Genomic DNA, 6,830 nt, shown 5'->3' on the forward strand with positions numbered 1-6,830 from the left:
CCGTGAAATTCCTCTGGCACTTGGAAAGAAAGAAGAAGAAAGAAAGGCAAACATTCGCACTTATTCCCCACATTGTGATTCAAACTTACAGCGTGTCGGTTGAGAGAGCGGACCCACGCGGTGTACTCTCCACGCTTCTCTATCTACTCGATAGTAAACACGGGAAGAAATTCAACTATCTGACAGGAATATGTTACTCCTCTGAGAACATGAAGATTCTCTGCGGAATATCTGTGAAATAAACGATTTCATTTCTCAGTTAAACGGCCGTTAAAATAATATATATTGCTATTTTGCAGTAGAAAAGATGAAATTGGTTCGATGGATACGCATTCTGCCTCCACTCCAGTTCGCTTAAAATATGCTGCAAGTATATGTTTTCCTGCTGTTGAGCCTCACTGCTTGCCTAGAACAGCGAGAAAAAACAGCAGGATGTGTAATGTGTTGGCAAAAGATGAAACTTAACAAAAGCGTGAACTGAAATGAAAGCTTCTTCCATACTAGCTTAATGAAAGCCCCCGTTTGTCGATGATTGTCGAGAATAGTCAAGACTTATTGGAAATTTGGTCACACAATGATATCTTTGCGCCACCCATGGATTTTGTTTATTTTATTTTCTTATTGACGGGAAGCTTTGACAATGCCACGATCATACACAGTAAGAATATTGTGCAAATGTCTCGATAAAAGAAATAAGGATCAATGGGAGATCACCATTATTATTATTATTATTATTATTATTATTATTATTATTATTATTATTATTATTATTATTTCAAAATTCAGGTGTGGACGTGAACGATGAAAGGAGAAGAACAAAGTTAGTGGTAATTGTCAACAGCTAGTGGTAGCAGCAGCTTAAGGAGGTGAGTCATCAAGTGCAATAAATGCCTAAAGGATCTATTTTCCGAAGGAAATTACATAACGTGTAGAAAATGTCCTCGAAACCTACACTTTACATGTTCTGTCCTTTCCGAATCCAACTGGCGGGGTGAGTCCAATGCGAAACATAAAGAATGGAAATGCCTCCACTGCAGGGAGAACAAAGAAACTCCTCCATCAACAGCAGGAAACAACTGAACAACGCTGGCCATTTTAGCTTAGGCAAAGCAAGACGAACAGCATATTAACGGAATACAGGCGAGCCTTCTCATTTAAATTTATTAAATTAGACATTTGACCTGACTTTAGACATAATTCTAAAGTCAGGTCGTTTGGTACTGATGAGAAGCTGAATACAAAAGAATAAGAAACAACCTTGCAACACAGATAAAACAAACTACTATAGGGATAAATTAGCCTATGCACAAAATGATAGGAAAGAAACATGGTGTTTGATTAACGAAATGCTGGATTGTACTCCTGAAGCCACTGCCTTTGAAGCCATAAAATAAAGCTTCGTGAAAGATGCCAAACTTTTTGCAACAGTTAGCAAACTTCGATCAGTACTTTGTGGGCTCCATCCTGGGTAGCAGTAAAAGACTCGCCCGCCCCCTTTTTCACAAAACGTAGGTCCAAGCAAAGGGTTAGGAATCGATAGTATGCGGCTCAAAGATATTAAGCAACACCCGGTTAGCCTGGGTCCGATCATACTAAAATTAATAAATAAAATTTTTGAAAATGGATATATAGCTAACACATTAAAGACCTTAGTAACCACATCCATAAACAAACAAGGGAAAAGAAATTCCGTCAGCAACTGCAGACGCATAGCTGCACTATCAGTTATCAGCCAACAAAAAACTTGCTGCATATGCAGAAAACTTTGATATCATTCCTGAAATAGTGTGGTTGACAATAATAAAAACTTATTATTGTCATATGTTTTTGATATTTAGAATACAGTCACTATCACCACTATAATGTATGGTGAAATATCATAATATCGTACTGATAACTTCCAAAGTATTATTATCTTTATTATATATACATCATTTATTCAACAGTTAACACAAACCAACTGATCTTCAATAAATATCATGATAAAATCAATCTGATCGATTTCTGTAAAAGCAAAACCGACAGGATATTTAACTCAAGTCTGTAAGTTAGGTGACGACATACTTAAGATCGATATCAGGATTTATTGCATTTAGCTGAACCAGATTCTACTAAAAGGCTTAACAAAAATATACTGAACGTTTTTGTTATGAGAGTGAGAAGAAGAAGAAAAGGTAGTTTATTAAGAGAAAATTAGATAGTTGTTATATATTGACGGTAGGTTAATTAAGATATCTAACTTGGCTGGATTGAACATGTCAGTATTATGATGGGTTGGCAGATAAATATATATGGAAAAATTTCAAACAAATTGAATAAAAAAGAAAATTAAGGGGAGAGAATGAACGAGAAGGAAAGATAAACTGAGTGAATATATTCAAGTCATTCTGATTGCTCCGGTGATGAATTCCGTGGTTGGTATGTGTATCGGTTTCGTCATAATGGCGATATCCCCATAAGGTTCAAGTGTTATTCGGGTTTATATTCCTGCATTGAATTACTCGCTCTCAGACCGTGGTTGTAGAGTTAGTTTTCCTCCAGGTTCTCCAGTTTTCAACTCACAAACATACAAACGACTTTGAACATATTTGGTAGTAGTTACGTGTGCATCGCGGAATTTGTGGAATTCGTAGGATGCCTTCCGTTGCCAACCTAGATGGACTTATGTCTCCTAGCATAATATAAATTTCAACAATTCATGACGTTCTCACTAAATTTATCGGAGTCCGTTTACTTCAAACCACTTATTGCAATTGATACGCTACCGATTCCGATTTATGTCACCTCTTTAACATCGATTATTCCCAGTTTTAACTCAGAACAGAAACCTACTTCTGAAACCAGTAGCAGAACTGCGGAAAATCTTGAAAGAAGTAAATGACATATTTAAAGGTAAACTCAAACAGCCTCAGGGGCTCGTGTTTGAAGGTTCAGTGAAACTCTTGATGAAGGCTTAAAGTAAATAAACAGAATAAATATATAAACCTGTCGTTCGACGTGTGTGTCTTTTAAGATCCACTACCAAAGCAATTCAACTGAAGATTTGTGTCTTCGTAAACCGTTGATAGCTTACAAGTAAAGATTTTTCACCTTCTTCTTTCTCATCCGTCAAATGAGAGGTTGAGTCCCTTATGAACAATACTTGCAGTCTGACCAATTCTGTCATCGCTCTGAAACGCGATAATTGTGACTTTTCCTTCAAAGACTGAAGAAGTTCTTTTTTGGGTTACTTTTTGATCGTCTTCCTCCAGTGATTCCATTCAAAGCTACATTTGGTAATCTCTGAGAGGACATCCCTGGAAGTGTCCAAACTATTTTAATTGCTGTTTAAAAATTATAGCTATGCCATCTTCTCTATAGTTGAATTCATGTTTGACTTGCTCATTTGATTTTTGTTCTAGCAGTGAGTCTTATTCAATATAATTATTCAAGTGGGAGGAAAGTGACTCCCACTAGAAAAAATATCAAGATCTCTTCATCCTCAGAAACCTCCACATCTCCCAATGAAAAAACCAGGGGTTTATAATACTCACTGTTCCTGTGGCATTTGCTATGTGGGCCAGACGGGGAGATCGGGAGAAATCCGCATGAATGAACATCGAAAGGACGTACAAAATAAGAGGGAACATAAATCGGGATTGACATCTCACACAACTTCTACTGGTCATGATGTACTCTTGGATAGAACCAACATGTCCTATATTGATAAGAATTGTTTCACAAGAAAATTCAAAGAGGCAGCAAATATGATTAAAATTCCTACGCAATGCAACAAAAACTAAGGTTTGATTTTAAATCAAGTTTGGTCATCGTTTATTAAACATTTACCCACTTCAGACCTCGGACAGAGTGTGCATGAGCCACAAAACGCATCAACAAATAGCATTGTCTCCAACTAACACGCATTAACGATTGTATAGATCTCTTATTCGGTTATTAGATATATGAAGAGCCAAAGGCTTCAATTCGGCGACATATGACTTGTTTAAGTTAAGGGATGTTACATCCCATATTGTTTCTTAGCCGAATAAGAAACTCAAAGAGTTTCATGCCGAATATAGTAGAAACTATATAAAGTTCGGCGATTCCAAGCGTAAGCAAATACCTGAATACTGCAGCAATTGACCCTAAAGGTAGTGCAAGGTGAGGCAACTCGTGTCAAAGGTGGAGCAAGCTTCGATCACTATTCTTGATATTTACCCATAATGTGAACGCTTGGAATCGCCGAACTTTATATAGTTTCTACTATATTCGGCATGAAACTCTTTGAGTTTCTTATTCGGTTTTTTAACGAACTGTTTAGATGTTCACAATACCAACAAATGAACTAATTTTCGTAATTTCTAGTAGTTTGTGCTTTAAACTTTTAGTTCTCTTTACCCCTGAAGATGTTAGTCTGACGACTAACGAAACTTGTCGGGTGTTGTTTGTAGTACTCGTTTAGTTTTAAAAACAGTTTTCTTTAATAGACATGTGTAGTCACAAAACCGGAATAATTATATCGAACTTCTTAACCACAGAAACCTCCTCAAGAAGTGAGTCTTATTTTTCTTAAGCATTTCATTTCGAATGTTCTGATTTTCTGGATTTCTTTCTGATTGAGTGAACGTCTTGGCCCCACACGTTGCTGTGGGTATAATAATGGGTTTTATAGAGTTTTAGTTTGAGGCTTTTGAAGTGCTGTTATTTTCCCGTATTTTTTTTTAATTTATTCATATTAGACCATCGCATGTTACGTTTGTATTTTATTGTTTCTGTGTTGTGCGGGTAATGAGACTGCCAAGGCAAGTAAAATTGCTTTTCTTGTTCAAGTATATGATTTTTTAAGTTTATTAAAATTTTTCCTCATCTCTTCCTATTTTCATTGTTTAGTTTTTTTTGTTACATTGATTTTCATTCCAAAAGTTTTGCACTCTTTTAATTTAAAAAAATGTATTGGTTTTCCCAATTGTACTCTGGATTCTGCAAGAATAATACTATCGTCCATACTTAATGCGATTTACGTTCGTGCCATTTATTTGTAGACCTGGCATATTGCTCTAGATAGTTATTGACTGTTTTCATAAGTTTGTATATAATGTAATAAAGATATGATGCCATCTTCTGTTAACGTAAGGCTCTTTGATTTGTCATCATGCTTAAGTGACAAAAAAAACATATTTTAGCTCTGATAAGCACAGTTAATCCAATCATGTGATCAACTCTACCTATTAAGTTTTTGGTTTTGTTTTTCGTATTCGACAGCTAACGGACCTTGGGTTCAACTTACGAGAGGGAGGGGGGGAATAGGTCTGGAAAGTTCTGATAAACACACAGAACAAAACTGATATTAAAGCAACCGATATAACCACAAGAAAGGACATACGAGGCTATAAGAACATAAGTTACCTTCATAAATCTGCTACTAGTATGTTCTTTTTTATGGTTATATCAGTTGCTTTAACAGCATTTTTTGTTCTGGATGTTTATCAGAACTTTCCATACCCCCTCCTCGTAGAAATAAATGGTACACGCATCTTAGACGAGATTCAACTCCTTGCAACCAAATACCACTACGATCTTCTCTATGGGTCTACTTATAAGTTTAGAAGGGGAATGAATTGCAATGCTTTTTATACATTTCATTTTTTTAGAATTATTCAATTCATGTAGCAGATTACACAGAGTTTTCCGTGTAGTAGATTACACAGTAGAGAATTCTTCTGTTTTTTTTTTTTTTTAATATCTATTTTCTAGGAGTAAATCAATTCTTATCATTAATTTTCCTTCCTTTTTTTTTTTTTTTTTTTTCTTGTAGAATTCCACTCATAGAGGATTGTTAACTCTAGACGTTTTGGAACCAAGAGTGGACTGAGGTTAAATAATCCAGTTTCTCTTGCCTTCTCTAGAAACCAATTATGTAACTTTTCCAAGCCACTTCACACCTCCAAGGTCTCGCATCAGGTATCGATAAATGTCTATAGCTTGAAGACTTTTATGAACATACCGTGATAGGATTGAAACCCACGACCTCTTGACTGGACAGCAGCAATCCCCTCCACTCAGCTAACCAGGTCGGTAGTATGGAAAACACTCGTAAGATCCCCAAGAATCTCTACACACACGATGATCTCTGTGGAATGATGATCGAGAGAACTAATGGAATACGCAACATTTCGATGGCTTTAAGACGGGCTCTGGGAAGGGGGAACGATATCACAGAATTTGTTTCCATTTCTTTCTGTTTTTTATGAGTGAGTGAAAAAACCATGTATCCTAAATCCTTATATGAACTTATCTTAATCTTCCCTCCATGTCACGATACCCCAGCGTATGTTGAAAAAATTGTAGATATCTTAGCAGTATTTTTCCATAAAAAATATCATACGAAAAGAATTGTTTTTATTTTCTCGACTAGTTTCATGAAAACTCTTTCATTTCACTTCATCAGGATAGTTACATTAATAAACTAAAAAAAATCAAATCAGCTAACTCCTTTTATTCCCTTACAGGGAGCAGGCCAGGTCGTTTTAGTCCTATCTAACTTTTGGAGACTGAATGAGTGGTGCAGCCTACACCAGTAACCAATCAGAGAACTGGCCCAAGACTCACTAATCATTAATGTCACTAATTATAAGCGGCAACGGTTGAAGAGAGTGACAAACAAGTGCTGTCATCTGGTGGTCCCTAACCCTACTAGGATATGTTATTTTCTGAAAATAGCGTGCGTTCTACGGAAGAAAAAAAACTAGAAAACAAATAAAAACTGTTAATTGTATTTGTTTTTTAAAATATTTGAACATGATTAAACAATAGAAAGAATGCATTCGCTATTACGCTGACTGCTGTTC

Source organism: Typopeltis vanoorti, chromosome 7 (assembly GCF_054136105.1).
Source record: "Typopeltis vanoorti isolate ZY-2024b chromosome 7, IOZ_Tvanoo_1.0, whole genome shotgun sequence".
Taxonomy (NCBI): Eukaryota; Metazoa; Arthropoda; class Arachnida; order Uropygi; family Thelyphonidae; genus Typopeltis; species Typopeltis vanoorti.